This window comes from Symphalangus syndactylus, chromosome 18 (assembly GCF_028878055.3).
Source record: "Symphalangus syndactylus isolate Jambi chromosome 18, NHGRI_mSymSyn1-v2.1_pri, whole genome shotgun sequence".
NCBI classification, from domain to species: Eukaryota; Metazoa; Chordata; class Mammalia; order Primates; family Hylobatidae; genus Symphalangus; species Symphalangus syndactylus.
Genome location: NC_072440.2, coordinates 71,373,629 through 71,396,159, shown reverse-complemented (window position 1 = coordinate 71,396,159; position 22,531 = coordinate 71,373,629).

Sequence of the window (22,531 nt, the reverse complement as noted above, 5' to 3'; positions counted from 1 at the left end):
CACCTGATCCTGTAGTTTTTAGGGAACCACGGAAGAACCCTAACAGGAGTGTCATGGCCTTATTTTTTATATCAGAAAGATCTATGGTGCCTGCATGGATTATCTATTTGAGGTGAACCTGGATATAGAAAATAGAAATCCAGAGCAATAATTCAGGTGAGAGATAATAATATGTTGAATTAAGGCAGATTGCTAGTAGGGATGAGAGAAGGGAATTAATTAAAATATATTTGTAAGATAAAATTGGCCAGATGGGTAACTGATTGAATGTATTGCTGAGGGAGAGGACAGAATCAAGAATAACTCCCAGGCTTCTGACTCCAGGGACTGGTGATGGTATGAAATGAGTCAGTCATCACAGGAGAGTAGGTTTAATGGGGAAGATGGTAAGTTTCGCTTAGGACATTTTTGAAATTGTGGTGTTCATGGAACATCAAAATGGAGATGTCTAGTAAGTAGATGCATAGACATGTCTCTATATCGGGGAGACATAAAGGTGGTCATGATCAGTCTAGAGGTGGTAGTTAACGCCACAGAAGCATGTGTGATGGCTTAAGAAGAACTTACAGACTGATAGAAGGAGTTAGGTGTGCATGCCAAGAATCTAGGATTTAAAGAAAGGAGGAGGAGGCAGAGCAGATACAAGATGCCAAGGAGAGAATGGGCCAGGAAAGGAAAGACATAGAAGAGAGAAATTTCAACATGGAAGGAGATGGTCATGACTGTCAAACGCTGCTGAGATATCAGGCAAGGTGAAGACTGAAAAGAGCCATTGGGAAGCGGCAGTTGGGAAGCGGCAGTTGGGAAGTCACAGATGACCTTGAGAAGAGTGACTGCAATTGAATGTGGTCAGTTTGAGAGAGTCAGTTAATAGGAGCCCTCTTTCCAGTCTGTGGTCAGAACCAACTGAGAAATTCAGACACAAAAATCAGATGGAAAGCAAAACTCAGCTTAGATGTGTGGTCAAATAAGCTTGTTACTTTTCCCTCCCCCTCGAAACTTCACCCACCTCTTCCCCAAATGTAGTTTTCTTGGTTTGCAGAGAATGTGCCCAAATAAATGTAAAGCATGGATGAACAGATAAGCCTGAAAGACTAGGGGAAAAGAATTCAGCAAGTAGACTTCAGCCTTTTTCCAATCCCATCAACTAGACAAGTCTATCCATCCAGAAAGAGGAGGAAAGAAGAGTGAAGTTTCCTTCTTAGTTAAGCTTTATCCCAGGGAGGTAAGAAAGAGTTACTTTCTCCCTTTGCAAAACAAAAATGAGAGAGAAAAATACTTGTCTTTTATTTTTTTAATTTTTTAAGTTCCAGGGTACATGTGCAGAACGTGCAGGTTTGTTACATAGGTAAACATGTGCCATGGTGGTTTGCTGCACCTATTAAACCATCACCTAGGTATTAAACTTGGCATGCATTAGCTCTTTTCCCTAATGTTCTCCCCACCTGACCCCACCCTCCCCCAACAGGTTCCAGTGTGTGTTGTTCCCCTCCCTGTATCCATGTGTTCTCAATGTTCAGCTCCCACTTATAAGTGAGAACATGTGGTGTTTGGTTTTCTGTTCCTGCATTAGTTTGCTGAAGATAATGGCTTCCAGCGTCATCCATGTTCCTGCAAGGGACATGATCTCGTTCCTTTTTATGGCTGCATAGTATTCCATGGTGTATATGTACCATGTTTTCTTTACCCAATCTATCATTGATGGGCATTTGGATTGATCCCACATCTTTGCTATTGTGAACAGTGCTGCAGTGAACATACGTGTGTATGTATCTTTATAATAGAATGATTTACATTCCTTTGGGTATATACCCAGTAATGGGATTGCTGGGTCAAATGATATTTCCAGTTCTAAATCTTTGAGAAATCGCCACACTGTCTTCCACAATGGTTGAACTAATTTACATTCCCATCAACAGTGTAAAAGTGTTCCTATTCTTCCACAACCTCGCCAGCATCTGTTGTTTCTTGCCTTTTTAATAACTGTCATTCTGACTAACAGGAATAAAATCCAGATTTCAAGACCCTGAGGAGTGGATGGAAGTTGAGGAAGCAGAGGCTGCTAATGTGGGCAGCTCCTTCTGGGAACCATACGGGAAGAACAGGAGAGAGAGACTGAAGACAGGAGGATTGGAGTGACTGGGCCAGAGCACATGGATGTCTTCTATATCAGATTCTTAGATTTAGTCTTATCTGGTAGGCCCTGCCCAAAGGCTATGACTCATTCTTGATTTTAATAAACAAAATGCCCTGATGTAGGGGACACAGGACCTTGTCTTAACCAAGCAAATTAGTAAAATTCACTTTTTTGTTAAGAACACTTTGCTCTGTGATGGTAGAAAAAAAAAAACACTGGGCTGGGAGTCAGAACGTCTAGACTCAAACACCAGGTCTTTTGCTTACTTCTTGTAGCACCTTGAGTAAGTCTCTTAATTATTCCGAGTCCCAGATTTTCCATTTCAAAAATGAAAATAGTTGACCATATTTCACAGGGTGGTGTGAAAATCAGGTCAGATGAAATCAAATCACATCAGGTAAATATCAATTGGAGAATGTATATGAGAAGCAATCAGCACATAGCTCAGGTGCCCAATAAATGCTTGTTGATTCCAAATCTATTTGCTGGCAACAATATTCTTCTATAAAAACATCTAAGAACTACAATTTAGGACTATTACACATGACAGTCAGTCTACTGTCACCCCTCTGGGAAGACTGTCTTCGTGTTCAAAGAGAAGAAATGTCAGGCTAGGAGTCTGGCTAACTGCTCAGAGCAGACTAGTGCTCTGTCACAATCACTCTTTTCTAGAGTTTAGTCTCAGTTTTACAGATTTGGATCTTGACATTTTTCTCAATACCTAGAAGTGATAAAATTTCTAGGGCGGGTTCACATTGCCCAACTTGACAAGAGACTGATATATAATATAGGCACCAATTTATTTTCAACAAATCTTCTAATTAGTGATAATATTCAATATATTAGGTTTGTTCTTTCAATCATTCATTCAATGCTTCATTTCATTATGTGCTAGATAGTGTATGAATATGAAATAAAAATAATTGTCTCTTTCTCTTAGGAGCTAACAGTCTGTTACGAAAGAGAAGCATGCAAACAAATCGCATACAAAGCAAGAAATGAGTGCAAAACTCCAAGATTAGGGACCTCAGTGACACCAAAGAGAGGCTAACCCTGCCTGAAGGGATCAGGGGACATTTGAGAGTGAGCAGCTACTTCAGCTGGGTGTTGAAGGGTAGGGTAGGAGTTTGTCAGAGGGAGATGGTGAGAAAACACACTTCAAATAGAAAGAACAGCACTCACAAAGCTATGGAAGCACAAAATGGCCTGTCCACTCCAGGAGCAACTCATTCTGGAAACAAGTTTAGTAGGACCTGAGAGTAGCATGCAAGTGATGGAAGCCAAAGTGGAAAGTTACATATCATATCAGTGAAGGCTATGAATATGGGAAGCTTGGACTCAGCCTGTAGGCAGGGCGTAGTGATGGAGAGGGGCAGCATGCACCATTTTTCTCCTGTAGGGAGGCTACACATGAAACCATAGTCTTCCAGGGTATTGCTCGCTGAATTTGATATCAGAACAAGCATATTTTGATGACATTCGCCATTAGGATCATCCAGCTCTCCTGCTTAGTTCATTACCCAGTGGTCTACCATCATCATTGGCCAGAGTACCCCCACTCTTCCATGAATGAAGGAAATCTTCTAGGCCCCCATATGGATACCCTGCTTCCATTAACAAAATCTTTTTTTTTTTTTTTAACCTAATTACAATACAGCTTAGCAGTTAAGGGTATGGAGCCAGACTGATTAGATGTAAATCCTGGCTTATCCATGGACAAGTTATAGGACCTCAAATGTGGGTTTAACCCTTTTATGCCTCACTTTCCTCATCTGTAAAATGGGGGATAATATAACTGCCTACCTTAAAGGGTTGTTGAATTAAATGAGTTCATATACTGCATATATGTACTTGGAACAGCACCCAGCTCATGGGAAAAGCTAGGAATGTTAGTTCTTGTTATTATATGTTAGCAATTAGATTACAGCTTTAAAAGTTCTACTACAGATAGAGGCTGGCAACATGGCTGAATAGGAACAGCTCTGGTCTGCAGCTCCCAGCGAGATCAACACAGAAGGCGGATGATTTCTGCATTTCCAATTAAGGTGCCCAGCTCATCTCATTGGGACTGGTTAGACAGGTGTGCAGCCCATGGAGGGCAAGCCGAAGCAGGGTGGGTCATCGCCTCACCCAGGAAGCACAAGGGGTGGCAGAACTCCCTCCCCTAGCCAAGGGAAGTTGGGAGGAACTGTGCTGTGAGGAATGGTGCACTCCGGCCCAGATACTATACTTTTCCCCATGGTCTTTGCAACCCACAGACCAGGAGATTCCCTCTGGTGCCTATGCCTCCAGGGCCCTGGGTTTCAAGCACAAAACTGGGCGGCCATTTGGGCAGACATTGAGCTAGCTGCAGGAGTTTATTTTCATACCTTAGTGGCTCCTGGAATGCCAGCCAGACAGAACCGTTTACTCCCCTGGAAAGGGGCCTGAAGCCAGGGAGGCAAGTGGTCTTCCTCAGAGGATCCCACCCCCACGGAGCCCAGCAATCTAAGACCCACTGGCTTGAAATACTCACTGCCAGCACTGCAGTCTGAAGTCGACCTGGGACCCTTGAGCTTGGTGGGGGGAGGGGCATCCACTATTACTGAGGCTTAAGTAGGAGGTTTTCCGCTCACAGTGTAAACAAAGCAGCACAGGGAAGTTGCAACTAGGCGGAGCCCTCCACAATTCAGCAAAGCCTCTGTAGTCAGACTGCCTCTTTAGATTCCTCTGCTCTGGACGGGGCATCTCTGAAAAAAACAAACCCAATCAGGGGCTTTTAGATAAAACTCTCATCTCCCTGGGACAGAGTACCTGGGGGAAGGGGCGGCTGTGGGTGAAGCTTCAGCAGATTTAAATGTCCCCGCCTGCTGGCTTTGAAAAAAGCAGGGGATCCCCCAGCACAGTGTTCGAACTCTGCTAAGGGTCAGACTGCCTCCTCAAGTGGGTTCCTGAGCCCTGTGTCTCTTGACTGGGAGACCCCTCCCAGCAGGGCCTTCAGACCTCATACAGGAGAGCTCCAGCTGGTATCTGGTGGGTGCCCCTCTGGGACAAAGCTTCCAAGAGGAAGGAACAGGCAGCAATCTTTGCTGTTCTGCAGGCTCCGCTGGTGATACTAAAAAGATAAAGAAGGGTACTACATAATGGTAAAGGGAACAACTCAACAAGAAGAGCTAACTGTTCTTAATATATATGCACCCAATACGGGAGCATCCAGATTCATAAAACAAGTTCTTAGAGACCTACAAAGAGACTTAGACTCCCACACAGTAATAGTGGGAGACTTTAACGTCTCATTGTCAGTATTAGACAGATCAACAAGACAGAAAATTAACAAGGATATTCAGGACTTGAACTCAGCTCTGGACCAAGCAGACCTAATAGATATCTACAGAACTCTCCACCCCAAATCAACAGAATATACGTTCTTCTCAGCACCACATTGTACTTATTCTAAAATTGACCACATAATTGGAAGTAAAACACTCCTCAGCAAATGCAAAAGAATGGAAATCATAACAAACAGTCTCTCAGACCACAGTGCAATCAAATTAGAACTCAAGATTAAGATACTCACTCAAATCCAGACAACTACATGGAAACTGAACAACCTGCTCCTGAATGACTACTGAGTAAATAATGAAATTAAGGCAGAAATAAATAAGTTATTTGAAACCAATGAGAACGAAGACACAATGTACCAGAATCTCTGGGACACAGCTAAAGCAGTGTTTAGAGGGAAATTCATAGCACTAAATGCCCAGAAGAGAAAGCAGGAAAAATCTAAAATCGACACCCTAACATCACAATTTAAAGAACTAGAGAAGCAAGAGCAAACAAATTCAAAAGTTAGCAGAAGGCAAGAAATAACTAATATCAGAGCAGAAGTGAAGGAGATAGAGACACACAAAACCCTTCAAAAAAAAATCAATGAATCCAGGATCTGGTTTTTGGAAAAGATCAACAAAATAGACCATGAGCTAGGCTAATAAAGAAGAAAAGAGAGAAGAATCAAATAGACACAATAAAAAATGATGAAGGGGATATTACCACTAATACCACAGAAATACAAACTACCATCAGAGAATACTATAAACACCTCTATGCAAACAAACTAGAAAATCTAGAAGAAATGGATAAATACCTGAACACATACACTCTCCCAAGTCAAAACCAGGAAGAAGTCAAATCCCTGAATAGACCAATAACAAGTTCTGAAATTGAGGCAGTAACTAATAGCCTACCAACCAAAAAAAGTCCAGGACCAGACAGATTCACAGCTGAATTCTACCAGAAGTACAAAGAGGAGCTGGTACCAATTTTCCTGAAACTATTCCAAACAATAGAAAAAGAGGGACTCCTCCTCCAACTCATTTTATGAAGCCAGCATCATTCTGATACCAAAACCTGGAAGAGACACAACATAAAAAGAACATTTCAGGCCAATATCCCTGATGAACATTGATGCAAAAATCCTCAAATAAAATACTGGCAAACTGAATCCAGCAGCACATCAAAAAGCTTATACACCACGATCAAGTTGGCTTCATCTCTGGGATGCAAGGCTGGTTCAGCATATGCAAATCAAGAAACGTAATCCATCATATAAACAGAACCAATGATAAAAACCACATGATTACCTCAATAGAGAAAAGGCCCTTGATAAAATTCAATGCCCTTTCATGTTAAAAACTCCCAATAAACTAGGTATTGATGGAATGTATCTCAAAATAGTAAGAGCTATTCATGAGAAACCCACAAGCAATATCATACTGAATGAGCAAAAACTGGAAGCATTCCCTTCGAAAACCAGCACAAGACAAGGATGTCCTCTCTCACCATGCCTATTCAACATAGTATTGGAAGTTCTGGCCAGGGCAATCAGGCAAGAGAAAGAAATAAAGGGTATTCTAATAGGAAGAGAGGAAGTCAAATTGTCTCTGTTTGCAGATGACAAGATTGTATATTGAGAAAACCCCATCCTCTCTGCTGAAAATCTCAAGCTGATAAGCAATTTCAGCAAAGTCTCAGGATACAAAATCAATGTGCAAATATCACAAGCATTCCTATACAGCAACAATAGGCAAGCAGAGAGCCAAATCATGAGTGAACTCCCATTCACAATTGCTACAAAAAGAATAAAACACCTAAAAATCCAACTTACAAGGGACGTGAAGGACCTCTTCAAAGAGAACTACAAACAACTGCTCAAGGAAATAAGAGAGGACACAAACAAATGGAAAAACATTCCATGCTCATGAAAATGAAGAATTAAAATCCTGAAAATGGCCATATTGCCCAAAGTAATTTATATATTCAATGCTGTACCCATCAAGCTACCATCAACTTTCTTCACAGAATTAGAAAAAACTACTTGAAATTTCATATGGAACCAAAAAAGAGCCCTCATGGCCAAGAAAATCCTAAGCAAAAAGAACAATGCTGGAGGCATCATGCTACCTGACTTCAAACTATACTACAAGGCTACAGTAACCAAAACAGCACTGTACTGGTACCAAAACAGATACTTAGACCAATGGAACAGAACAGAGGCCTCAGAAATAACACCACACATCTATAACCATCTGATCTTTGACAAACCTGACAAAAGCAAGGGGGAAAAGGTTCCCTATTTAATAAATGGTGTCGGGAAAACTAGCTAGCCATATGCAGAAAACTGAAACTGGACCCCTGCCTTACACCTTATACAAAAATTAACTCAAGGTGGATTAACGACTTAAATGTAAGACCTAAAACCATAAAAACTCTAGAAGAAAACCTAGGCAATACTATTCAGGACATATGCATGGGCAAAGACTTCATGACTAAAACACCAAAAGCAATGGCAAGGAAAGCCAAAATTAACAAATGGGATCTAATTAAACTAAAGAGCTTCTGCACAGCAAAAGAAACTATCATCAGAGTGACCTGGCAACCTACAGAATGGGAGAAAATTTTTGCAATCTATCCCTGTGACAAAGGGCTAATATCCAGAATACACAAAGAACTTAAACAAATTTACAAGAAAAAAAACAACCCCATCGAAAAGTGGATGAAGAATATGAACAGACGCTTCTCAAAAGAAGAATTTATGCAGCCAACAAACATATGAAGAAAAGCTCATCATCACTGGTCATTAGAGAAATGCAAATCAAACCACAATGAGATAACATCTCACATCAGTTAGTGATCATTAAAAAGTCAGGAAACAACAGATGCTGGAGAGGATGTTGAGAAATAGGAAGACTTACACTGCTAGTGGGGAGTATAAATGAGTTCAACCATTGTGGAAGGCAGTGTGGCGATTCCTCAAGGATCTAGAACCAGAAATACCATTTGGCCCAGCAATCCCATTACTGGGTATATACCCAAAGGATTACAAATTATTCTACTATAAAGACACATGCACATGTATGTTTATTGCAGCACTGTTCACAATAGCAAAGACTTGGAACCAACTCAAATGCCATCAATGATAGACTGGATAAATAAAATGTGGCACATATACCCCATGGAATCGTATGCAGCCATAAAAAAAGATGAGTTCATATTCTTTGCAGGGACATAGATAAAGCTGAAGACCATCATTCTCAGCAAAATAACACAATAACAGAAGACAAAACACTGCATGTTCTCATTCATAAGTAGGAGTTGAACAAGAGAACACATGGACATAGGGAGGGGAATATCGCACACCAGGGCCTGTTGGGGGGTGGGGTGCTAGAGGACGGATAGCATTAGGAGAAATACCTAACGTAGATGATGGGTTGATGGGTGCAGCAAACCACCATGGCGTGTGTACACCTATGTAACAAACCTGCACGTTCTGCACATGTATCCCAGAACTTGGTGTATAACAAAATTTTTAAAAAAAGTTCTACTGTAGACCCAAGGAATTTTTAGACTCTGTAAAAGTTTCTCTGGTGTTAATTAAAGCTATTCAAACTACCAAGATTAAAATCCTGGCTCTAGCCTTCAGTGTCTACTATTCAATTTTTCACAAGTTACAAAACTGAATGAGCCTCAGTTTCCCCGTCTTGTACTATGAAAACAGTAATATGCACCTCAAAAGGTTATTGTGAAGGTTTAATGCAATAATGTTTGCAAATGTTTATGTCACACAGGGGAGGTGTAGTAATTTATTTTTAATTCCACTAGAAACCAGCCAAAAGTCATTCTTTCCTATACTGAGTAAGAATAGAAACCCAATAAGATTTTTGTCAAATAGGTTGCAGAGATGAAAAACTGAAATAAGAACTGACTTCAAATTTGTCTTTAAATTGCAGCAAATAGATTAGTCATGATTTATCCAGATACGAATTTGCCTAAACTGGTTTGAAGATTGTGACAACTGTCTTCTTCTACATTGACCGTAAATTCAAGTTGTAGGCACATCTATTCCAGATCCCTTTCATGTAGATAAATGGTACCGAAGCTGCACGGACTATGATAGCTCACCTTTGTCACAGACTTTGGATTTCTGTACAAGTTGCTTTTGAAGTCCCAGAGTATATATCCATGTGACCGGAAAAGGCTCCAGTTTTAAGTTGACTCTGAATTAATCTAAAGGCCCTTCAGATATACTCAAATGTTCCCCTGGTGTAGACTCACCTTCAGTGAACATCCATCTACAAACATTTCTTTTGAAATTTACCCATCTAGGTAGCCAATTTATCACTGGTAAGATATAGAGTTTAGATTATTACAGATTCTTAATGAAGATATATGTGGAATGCAGGGAGAATTGGGGAGATGTCAATATTTTCAGAGTGGATGTGCTTTCTCCTAGCAGTGCAAGCCTCTTGGAGATTTTGATACTTGCTTTCCTAGAGGAAGGCAAAAGGAGAAAATAGTGTAACTGAGCTCCCTCTCTGTCTCTTACTACTGAGAAGCACAGCAATGTGTAATGAGAGCTGTGCTTACAGGAGTATCAGTAACATTTATGAAGAGGAAATGTGAAAAACTATTGGATTATAATATTTCTTAGAGCTTTGGCAACTACAGTGAGGCAACTGAAACAGCATTGGCTTAGAAGCTAGAGAGGCATTATTCAAATCCCAATTATATCTTGGATTAGTTAGAATGAAAAGTTGTCCAAGTTGTCTTAGCATTGATTTCTCCATCTATAAAATGGGGATAATGATAACTAGCTCATAGAAGAGTGAGAAATTACACATGAAATGATAATCATGCTGAATCACAAATTTAAGTACTCAAAAATATTAGATCCCTTTTCTCTAACATCCCAAATCTCTGACGTAACAAGAAGTTACAGGCATAAATAGTTTCGCTCTATATTGGGAAGAACTTTCGAACATTGGGGGTTTCCCAGCAATGCAATAAATTGCTTCATACGATACTGAAACCCCAACCCCTATAGTCTCCTGGAAATATTCAGATATAGACTCAACAATCTTGTTATGGCCATTTTGAAGATGATGACTTAGGAGGTTGGACTACATGCCATTTAAACTCAAAGATTTTAAGATTCTTTAAAACTCACATCTGCTTTTTAAAATTCTCTAACAGGATGCTAACGGGATGAATTAATGCTTCTGAAGATGTCACGATTATTCACAGGAGTTCATAGTGAGATGCCCGCATGACCCACATAAAAATGACACTCAAATATAAGCTTGACCATGAGAAGGAAATTCTACTGTCATTATTTAACCTCAAGGGCATCTACCTCCTTGAGACATCATTAATTGCTTTAGTGTAGAAAAATGGAGATGATACAGTGTCACAACTGTTAGCTGAAAAAATGAACAGAAAAAAGTATTCAGCCAAATGGTTGTTCATCTAGTTGACCCCAAACAGCCCATTTGACTGATTGTTCTCTGAATTGATGTAAACTAACTGCTGTGTTAATTAGAGGAAGGTAAAATGATCCAGAGTCTCCGAGGTTGCCACTGACTCTTTATAGAGAGGAAGCAAGGTTTTGTGATGAAAACCTAGGCTTTGGTCCCATGCCTGCCTCTTACAACTGTTTGTTTTTGGGCTAGTAATTAAATAACCTGGATTTTTATTTGCTGATCTCAAAAAGAGGTTGTATTAGTCTTTTCTCACATTGCTATAAAGAATACCTGAGAATGGGTATTTATGAAGAAAAAAACAGATGTTTAATTGATTCACAGTTCTGCATGGCTGAGAAGACCTCAGGAAAATTACAATCATGGTGGAAGGGAAAGGCAAAGCAAGGCATGTCTTACATGGTGGCAGGAAAAGAAAGAGTGAGGAAATGCCACATTTTAAAACCATCAGCTCTCATGAGAACTCACTCTCTAGCACAAGAACAGCATGGGAGAAACCACCCCCATGATCCAATCACCTCCCACCAGTTCCCTCTGATGCTTGGGGATTACAATTCGAGACAAGATTTGGGTGGGGACACAGAGCCAAACCATATCAGGTGAAACCAAGTACCCTTGAAACACTTTGTAGAGATGTTGTAATAATAACTGAGATATGATTATCAAATGAAGGGAGTAAAAAAAGCACAATAGACAAAATCTTTCAATCCACAATGTTTTCGGAGCAGCTCCAATATTGGCTTAGGATTTCTAGTCAAGAAAGGATGCCAAAGTTTTAAAAGTCTGAAAACCCTTCAATGCTTTTATTTATTCATTCATATATTCATATATATTTACTTTGTCCTGGTATATGCCATGCAGTGTCCTAGACTCTGGAAATACAACAGTGGCCAATACTGACAAAGTCCTGGCCTTCCTTCATGGGGGTCATATTCTAATGGGATCATGGTCATAGGACTTTGACTTTGAAGGAAATTTTATTAGAGGGTCTGCTCTAAGAAAACCAACAAGTCTGGTTATCACTAGGAGAACACAAGACATCTGAGTGTAAAAATTAAATCTCTATGTTGAATTTCCCAGGCAGTTGTGCTCGTTTTGCCAGAAACACTTTTGCTTTGGGGGAAGAAAGTTGCCAAATGGCAGGAATGGTTCCAGTGGACTAATCCAGGCATCCTCTCCTGGCTGAGGTAAGAAGCCTATTGCTCAAAATTACTTACAAATGTCCTCGTTGTGGTACCCCAGATTCATCATTCTCCACTCCTTAATTGTATTAATGCTTAATCTCTAACCAGTGGCTATCTATGGATTGGGGATGTTTTTCTTCAAGTGTAGGTCATTTCCATACCATTTTCTAGATTTTTTTTCTTTTTTTGCTATATCTATATACTCCATTAGCATTTACTTACTGTCTAGGCTTAAATCTACTCACATTATACTTAATTAAATTTACTTAACCAAGAATGTCTAGTAAATGAAAAACCAGAACTCCTCCCCACAAACCAGAAGGTATGCATAAAGAATACATTCTACAAAATCAATATAATGTCATTAAACTTGAAAGTGCTGCCAGCTACAGGTTCTGAACCTGAGGCCTGCTCTCTCTTTGTTAAAATACATTACAGCAAGGGTTAGAATGCTACTGAGGATATGGTGACACTAAACTGGGACTTTCTGCTTGCCTTAATCAGAAACAATGGGAGCTGAACAAGGATTAACTGTTTCATTACGTTGCTCAATGTTATTTCATTCTACAGCTGCACACCATCTAAACTTCTCTAAAGTCCCAGCAGTGCTAACTGCCCCACTTTGGAAAGCCATGTCTAGGGAGCTTGGCTTTGGTAGATCTTACCATTAGGCTGTGTGATGCCTCCACTCCAGTAGACAATCCCCTTCCTTTGTCCTGCTGCTGTGCTAAGGATATGCGTGTATCCATCACCCAGCTAGATATGAAGTCCCTGTGTCTCAGCTCCAGACTTGTCCTTCTTTACTCTAAGGCTGAAACTATGGCTCTCTGCAAACCACCTATCTCCCTGTATTAGTATTAGTTTGTTCTCATGCTGCTAATGAAGACATACCCGAGACTAGGTAATTTATAAAGGAAAAGGGTTTGATTCACAGTTCCACATGGTTGGAGAGGCCTCACAATCATGGTAGAAGGTGAATGAGGAGCAAAATCACATCTTACATGGCATTAGGCAAGAGAGCTTGTGCAGGGAAACTCCAATTTATAAAACTACCAGATCTCATGAGACTTATTCACTAACATGAAAACAGCACAGGAAAAACGTACCACCATGATTCAATTACCTCCCACCGGGCCCCTCCCACAACGTATGGGGATTATGGGAGCTACAATTCAAGACAAGATTTGGGTAGGGACACAGTCAAACCCTATCACTCCCTTACTATGGGAGTTCTTACTATATTCTGCCAGTCATGCATTTCAGGGGGGCTGCACGGCAGGAAGAAGGGATTTGCTTCTTTCTGTGGGCCTGTGGTTTCCATCAGTTTTGCCCCAGCAATTGCCTTTCACCTGGCACAGGTGTTGTTTGTACTTTATAGTTTCTTTATGCCCTCCCAGGACCAACCGGTCAATGTCCTTCCCTTGGAGGGAGGGGTGCATCTGCATGCATCTCTACTGGGTCCCCTGAGTTCCCGAGGCCCCAGCATCAACCAGGAAGGAAGCATGTTTTCCTTGAGATCTGCATCCTGGTTTCTTAGGGCTCCTCTTCCAGGTTTTTAGGATCTGATAACCCAAACTACCCCCTTTTCCTCACCAGCCCTATTAGTGATGGCTGCCTCCTAAATTACAATCTCTCCAGCACTCCAGTGCTTCCTTTGGCTTTCTCAGTTTCCCCAACTCTCTTTGACAAATCCCTATGATCAAACTCTCTTGGCTAAAATACTTAGTGTTCTTTCTGTCTTCCTAACTGGACTCTCACTGGAAGGTATTTTGTTCACATCTTTCTCACTACACTGAGTGCCTTAAGAACAGAGATCATTAGTAAGCACGCAACTGATGTTATCTGAAAGCTTCTTTGTCAAATGAAACAATTCTGCCTTCTCACTATTGCTGCTGATCACCTCTTCCTAACTCTTTCTCCATCCCCATGAAGAGAGAGCTGCTAATCTGATTGGTTAGCATCCAAGACATTGACTTTGCAAACTTCTCCTAGTGGTCAGGGCACCCAGGAGCCATTCCCTCTTCTGTGCCTCCTATTCCACTCTGTATTGAATCAAGTTCTTTCAAGTTCCGCCTATCTTTCTGTTTACCCTACGAGCAATCAAAACATCCTGCTCCTAAGATTTTCATTTAAGGGAAAATAGGAGTCTCACTTGGAACTGCAGGGCTAAGCCCAATAGTTCAATACAACTTTTATCATATATCTATACATTGGGGTTACTGAATGCTGGGTCCACTAATAATGAAATAGAATTTGGACACATCTTTTGATTGGTTCTTGTGTGTTTTGCTCCCTTAGGAACTTGGTGGAGATGAGAGTCATATTATTTTCAACTACTACATAATAAATGACCCCACAACTTAATGGGTTAAAAAAAACACAACATTTATTTGCTCATGATTCTGCAGGCTGGTGATTTGGACAGGGCTCAGACTAAAAAATCATTGTTATGCAATGTGGTGTCAGCTGGGCGCATTGATGCGCTTGTGTTCAGTTGTTAGATTAGCCAAGGGCTGGCTGGCCCCGGATGTCCGATTATTTGCTGAGATGATGAGCACAAATGACCCCATGTCTCTCCAAGTCTCTCATCCAGCTAGTTAGTGTGGACTTCTTCATATGCTGGCTACATCCGAAAAACAGCAAGAGAAAGAGACCAAGCCCTAATGTGCAGGTGATTTTCAAGTCTCTGCCGTCATTTCATTAACCCAAACAAATAAGGTCACATGGCCAAGCCCAGAGTCAGTGTGGGAAGGAACACGGCTATAAGACCCTGCATGATCCAGACCCATGCTTGCCTCTCTGATTTTATCTCTAGCTAGCCTCCCCCAACCCCCACACAAATCTCCTTCTTCCTCCTTCTATCTGCTTCACTCTAGCCCTATTTTACAGTTTAGACTTATAGAAATAATTATATCACTCTCTTCTAACCTTTACTTATACCTCCAGGCCTTTGTATGTGCTGTTTTCTAGTCCTGTACACCTTTTTTTTTTCCCCACTATCATTTCCCTTCTTCCTCTTATTTTGACTAACTGCTGGTCAAGAGAAGAGAAAGACTGGCTTTCAGCCAGTTTTCTGAGATCGTTTAAATTTCCCCTTGAAATGTGTTTCCACAGCACGCAGCTCTCTTCCTATCATGAGACAGATGGAGCTTGGCTATTTATTTATCTCTCCCACTAGACTATGAGCTTTACACGGATTGAAACCATGCACTTTGGACAAGGAGAGAGTTCAGTTTCTGTGAGCATTTGTCTTAGCCCATCAAACTTGTTCTCTCTAACCTCCCTGAGGGAAGAGCTCTCCAGAACAGAAGAAACCTGTTTGTTTGTCACTTATGTCAGGATGGGTGAGAGTGGGGCAAGCCCAGGCTATCAGGACCTTCTTCCATCCTCTCAGAACTCTTATTTGGTTTTTGTGCCCTGTCATTGGCCTTCCTGAATTTGAACTGTTCTCCTTAAAAATCATTTGACCTACCACCCACGGTTACTCTACCATGCTCCCTGGTGGTGTTAATGAGGTGGAGAATAATACACATAACTGCTAAGACATTAAGGTTTTTTCATCTCTTAAAGATTTTGTATTTGTAGACATAAATGGGGAAAACTGTACCCACATAGTACACAATACTCAGGCCCCAAGATGAGAATTTAACACCTCAAGAGCCATACCTCAACAGAATCAATGGTAGTCCTTCTTAGAGAACATGTGCCATAGGTCAAACCCCAGAGTCTTCCAATAGCACCTTCTTGAAAGCTGTCCTTTGCTTATCTTAGTGACTATCCCTTGTCTGACCTTTAAGGGTTAGGAGAACATCTTGCTTTTGATTGGAAGGAACTTCCCCACACACACTGTCCCACCATCTCAAACATTCATATGGAAGCAATAGAAACTTTTATAAAGTACTTAGTCATTTCATTCCTCCTGCACCCAGTGACCATTAAATTTGGATGCTATAACTTGCTCTCAATGTATGCGTACTGCTTTGTACATAGAAGATACATAATCATTACACAATGAATAAATGGATGATGTTGGCCAGCAGTAAGTGATGGAGTCCATATTCAAACCTGTGTTAGAGTGTATAAAATTATAAGCAGGAGGCATATCTTATAGAAGATGCTTAGCAAATATTTGTTGGATGAATGAATGAATAAAGCTTAGGCCATAATTTCCAGTAAGGAAATAATCTTAGGAGTCAGCCTGTTCCTCTTGGTATTTCCCCCAAAAGTCAAAGTCAATCATCCTTGAAACCTGACTGAATGCTGCATCTCTGATTATTCTTGAATATGTTAGCAAAAGAAAAAATAAATAAAAGAAGGCTACCTGGGGAAATAAATTTTATGGTGGTATGCTTGAAGAGACAGGTTTGATTCAATGTGGCACATCCAGACAGAAATTTAATTTGAAGCAGTGGAAAAACACTGTCAATGTCTCAGGATAGTATGACATGAGCCCAGCCTACTGCTCCTTACCCAAACCCCCACTCCTGGGAAGACACATAGTCGTAAGGAAATCAGAGCTGGGACTCAGTAGAGGTTACTTAGCTCTGTACCTTCGTCTACAATGAAAAGCCGCAGATGCAACTCAAGATAAATAAGGTGGGCGGCACATGGCATAAAGAGAAAAACACTGTGCTGTAGATTAACAAACCCAGGTTCAAACCCAGACTCGACAGATTGTAAACCCTAAGAACTAGACACAGTGTTTCGCCCTTTGGGGCTTTAGTTTTCCCATCTGTAAAGAACTACAATAATGCCTAAGGTTGTGGTAAGTAGTAAAAGAGACAGTGATTTACAATGACCAATGCCACATTGTACAAGCTGTGATTATCATTACTATAAAGACAGAGCTCTTGACCACAAGAACGTAAAATCTAATCAGAGAGACAGATCCATGTTTGAAGCTAGAATTCATGAAAATCTATATTCCTAATCCATCTGTTCCTTGAGTGATTTCCAATTGCTATTTGTTGAGTGCCTACAATTGGTCAGATAACGGGGTAGGCATTGAGAGGATATAATGGCAGGCAGAAGAGACACTATTATTCTCTTTATAGACCTTATAACTAGGTGGGTACTAACCTGAAGTCACATACAACCTGGATGTTGAGAGCTTCTTAAGATCTGATTTGGGTGTCTCCTATCTCTTTCTTGATTATTTGCAATCACTTCTTTTTAACTGCCTGACTTTTGAAGGCATATGAGCTGGTAACAACTGGGAAAACTATTTGGATTTTTTTTTTTGTACTGAGTGGGATATACAAGCCAAGGGGAAGATAAAAACACACCTGGCCGGGCGCGGTGGCTCACGCTTGTAATCCCAGCACTTTGGGAGGCCGAGGCGGGCAGATCACGAGGTCAGGAGATCGAGACCACGGTGAAACCCCGTCTCTACTAAAAATACAAAAAATTAGCCGGGCGTGGTGGTGGGCGCCTGTAGTCCCAGCTACTCGGAGAGGCTGAGGCGGGAGAATGGCGTGAACCCGGGAGGCGGAGCTTGCAGTGAGCAGAGATTATGCCACTGCACTCCAGCCTGGGCGCCAGAGCGAGACTCCGTCTCAGAAAAAAAAAAAAAAAAAAAAAAAAAACACACCTAACCACAGAAGGGATATGAAAAGTCTAGGAAGGGAAGAAAAAAATGTGCAGAGATATGGGATGTCACAGTCTGAAAGTTTTCATAGACATAAAGGATTAAGTTCAAATGAAGCACCATAATTTTTCTCGACTTTCTCTTTAGACTTCAGTTTTAGACAGGGGACCTTTGCAGAATAAGGTAGGGGTCAATGTGGCCTTCTCTAGAGTCAAGGCTAAAAGGTGAAAGAATTGATAACCTCCTCCTCAGGAAGGTAGGCAAAGAGCTGAAGTTACAGTTCATGAAAGTCATGAAGAACTTTGGGAGTAGAAATATGGGAAAGTTTATGAAATCTGGACACTTTGTTTTTCTTTTTTTTTCATTTGCTTTTTCATACATAGAAAGAGAGAAGAGAAGAGAAGGAAACATTTCTTTGGGAGAAGCTAAGAAAAAGAGGTTGTAAGTAGATGACATTTCACTCTGCAGCCAGAGTGGATTCCAAGCAAAAGGCTGGCCAGGGAGTGTTACAAACCCACATGCTTCGAAGGGGCTCCACTGCAGAGGATTGAGGATTATATGCTGCTTAAATGCTGACCTGGGCCAAAGAAGGTACCTGGGACTGAGCCTCAGAAAGACCAGTGAGCGTTCAGTGACTAGGATTTTAGTTATAAAACTAGAAAAAAAGCCATCCTAGGGAAACTCCCTTGTTCCACAGATGAAAATACTACAACCTAGTGTTATGGACTGAATGTTTGTGTCCTCCCAAAATTCCTATGTTGAAATCTAATCCCCAATGTGATAATAAGAGGTGGTGCTTTTGTGAGGTAGGTAGGTCATGAGAGTAGAGTTCTCATGGATGGGATTAGTGTCCTTAGAAGAAAAGGAAAGAGAGCTAGCTGGCTCTGTTTGCCACCACAATTAGAAGGCAGCCATTGTAAACCAGGAAGTTGGCCCTCACCAGACACTGGATCTGTAAGCACCTTGACCTTGGACTTCCCAGCCTCCAGAACTGTGAAAAATACATGTAAGCTACCTGGCTTATGATATTCTGTTACAGCAACCTGAACTAAGACACCTAGGAAGAAGGGTCACTTTCCACTGATAAGGACTCTCTCCTTTACCAAACTTTAGTCAGGCTCCCCTAGCCCACTTCTTGACTAGGCCTCAATATTGGCCCATATTCTGTCCTGGCAAGGCCTGCATAGCCCAGTTTTTTATTACTACTGATCCTACTAAATCAGTTCCGTAATAATCCCTTGACCCTAATATCTGATCTCCCTTGGTCTTTATCCCCCTACTCCAGATACATGATCAACTTTGATATTTGATCAAGTTCATCACCTGCCTTTGATTTTCTAAGTTCTTGGCCTGCCTTCAACAAGAATTTTGTTAGGTGAGGTCAGCAAGATGCTTCAGACACTTGATATCTTCTCTTAGTAACTTTCCATCCATTGACCTGCTCACTTTGCTTGTTGGCTATAAATCCCTGTCTTTGCTGTATTCAGAGTTGATCATGATCACTTTCCCCTATTGTAATTGTCTTCACATCTCTTGCAATAGTCCTGAATAAAGTCTTTCTTAACATTTTATCCTTGCAGTGTTGGGTCAGGTTTCAAGGATGAAAGTGTCAGAATAAGTTTTTATTTAACACCACCTCTAGCAACACTTCAGGTTAAGAACTACAGCCTGAGACTCCATCTGCTATGATTTGAATGTATCCCACAAATTTCATGTGTTGAAAATTTAATCCACAAATTCATATGTTGATATTTGGGAGAATGATGCCTTAAAGAGGTAATCAGAATTAGATAAGGTCATCAGGGTGGGACCCCCATAATGGGGGCCACTTTATTAGAAGAGGAAGAGAGACCTGAGCTGATATACACATTCTTACCCTCTGCCATGTTATGACACAGCAAGAAGGCTTTCACCAGATGTGGCCCCTTGACCTTGGACTTCCCAGCCTCCGGGATGCTAAGAATAAATTTATTTTCTTTATAAATTACACAGTCTGTATTATAGCAACAGAAAATGGACTAAGATACCACCCCAGTGTTCTCCTCTCCTGATTGCTCAGGTTTATTGGCTCATCTCAGCCCAGAGCCTGACACAAGTCCTCTCTCATCTGGACCATAGGCAAGCCTCATAGGGGATCTTCCTACTTGAAAAGTTCCCTGTCACAATCCGCCCTCTGCAGTTTGGTCAGTGCAATACTTATAGAGCATACACAGCAGAATAAATTAAAAGCCTGAGGGCAGGCTTCATGAAGAGAGAGGTTGAGCTAACTCGGAGTTTACAAACAGGAGGGCTGATAGCCAGATGCAGGCCTCAGATGTGTTTGGCACACACAATATTTTTTAAAGAATGAGTTAATTGGCAATATGAACAGTGGAAATCAACCCGGAGGGCTAGCTAAAAGTCTAAATTTCTTTCCTTGAAAAAAAAAAAAAAAAAAGGAACATTTGGCAGTACTGGGCCAGCATTTCCAAACAGTAACACTCCAGCGGAGTGGAGTAGCTCTTGTTCTCTGAGATGAGGCATGTGCTCTGCAGTTTGTCCCAGTCCCTAATATTCCCCTTTGTTTTAAACCCACCCACTCCACTCTGCTAGTTTAACTGCCTGGACTTTGAAGGCATGAGTTTATAATAACTGAGAAACTCCTTGACTCTTTTTGTGCTGCAGAAGACATGCATACCAAGGGCAAGAGTTGAAATGCACCCAACAATGGAATGAATATGAAAAGGCCAGATAGAGAATGAAGAAGAGGCCAGCGAAAGGTTCATAAATAGCTAATGGGAAAGTTGGATAAAGGGATAAAGTGTTCTTGCACCCTGTGCAACCCACACCACCTTCTGTAAAATCTCTGCTACTTATTATTGTTTCTGTAGTTTGCTGAGAATTATAGAAAAGCTTTGAGAATCAGCCTAACAAGGGCACAACTCAAGAGCAGAGGCTGCCTAAGGGGGCTGGCCCTGCAATCGTCCTGGTCACATAATTCTCCTGCATAACAACATCTATGTCTCTCTTTCCTACTCAACTAAAGACCTTTCAGAACCAGGGACTTCTATTTTATCTTTGCACCCTCAGTTCCATCACTTTCATGATTAAATCTATGTTTGTTAGACCAGAATATAAGGCCTCCAACATTTAACTTAGTTCTCAATTCTTTTTTCTCTCTACTTCCTCCAAAGCACTGTAAACTCCATCATTACCAAAATGTCTACAGTTCTTCAAATGTGCCTTACTCTTTTATATCCTCATGTCTTCATGCTTGATGTTTCCATTGCCTGCAATATCAAGCAAGTTTAAATTTTTCCTGCAAGCCTCAGCTTAAATATCTTCTTGTCTCTGAATTAATTCCAGATTTCTGTTCTTCTAAGGGTGAAATGAGTCATTCAGTCCTCTTTGTGTATATCTCAATTACAGCATCTATTGCACTGTGGAGTGTGGTTACTTCTGTATAGGATTATTATCCCAAAGGTATTCAGAGCAAAAGACAATAGTAAACGTATTCTTCCATAGCTGGGCCCCCACCAGTTAATGTACAAGTGGAAAACTGACCCCATCCCTGTGCCTCTCTCTGACCTTTAAACATTATTCTATCTGCTGAATAGATGAGTGTGTGGATGGATGAATGCATACATGGCTCAAGGAATAGAGAAATAATTTCTGGTTTCTTAAGAAAGACTACTCTCCTCTATGCCCAGGTTATCCTGGATCCCACACACTAAGGCCAAAACCCCCTGCACCCAAACTATCTTAGCATCACTGCCATGGCCTGAAGGAGTCCTATACCTTTGCCCCTCAGCCTAGAATCAGTGCTGTTCAAGATGCTACTGTTCTGCCTCCATCATACCTAAGGCTTTGTCTCTGGGTCACAAAGTCTCTGTGCAAGAAGCCAAATTAATCCCCTGGCGTGATTCTTCAATGTATGCTTTCATATTGGATCTGTAGATGTTCTTTTCCTCCTTGCCTGTCGTTTTTCTTACCATACAGTGAAAGAAAGCCCTCCAAGAGGGTTAAACTCCTTTACCGGGCCAGTTCTCCTTTTCAACCACTCGGACCATGCTCTGAGTGTTTTTCCTTTCCACAGAACAAATTCAGTGCTTGTCCTCAGGGGAAAGTGCCTCTCCAGAAAGCTCACCCCAATTGCTGTCTTCCCCGCTTAGCTTTCTGCTTCCTTCCCCCCTCCCCAGCCATATCTCATTCAGCAGGTTTGACTCAATTCTTGTGATAATCTTGGATGCTTTTGCCACACACAGGCCTATATATCTTATTAGATGGGGCTTCTGAAGAGTCGTAACCATCTTTTCTCATCTTTAAGGGACCTACCATAGCACAGAGCTGGCCAAAAGTAGTTACTTAATAGTTATTTGTTCAGTTAAAGACTAAAATAAAACCCAGCATTTAGTCATAGTTATAAATACATTAATGATGCCTATCATGTATTGAGTACTGCAATACATAAATTATGTCATTTAATTCTCCCCCAAACCCTGAGTGGTCATATTTATTTCTATCTTCCAAATTGAGGTTCAGAAAGGATGAGTGGCTTGCCTAAAGACATACAGTTTAAAAGTGGTACCCAGCTTATGTTTCTTTTTTTTTTTTTTTTAATTATTTATTTATTTTATTTATTTATTTTTTTTTTATTATACTTTAGGGTTTTAGGGTACATGTGCACAATGTGCAGGTTTGTTACATACGTATCCATGTGCCATGTTGATTTCCTGAACCCATTAACTCATCATTTAGCATTAGGTGTATCTCCTAATGCTGTCCCTCCCCCCTCCCCCCACCCCACAACAGTCCCCGGAGCGTGATGTTCCCCTTCCTGTGTCCATGAGTT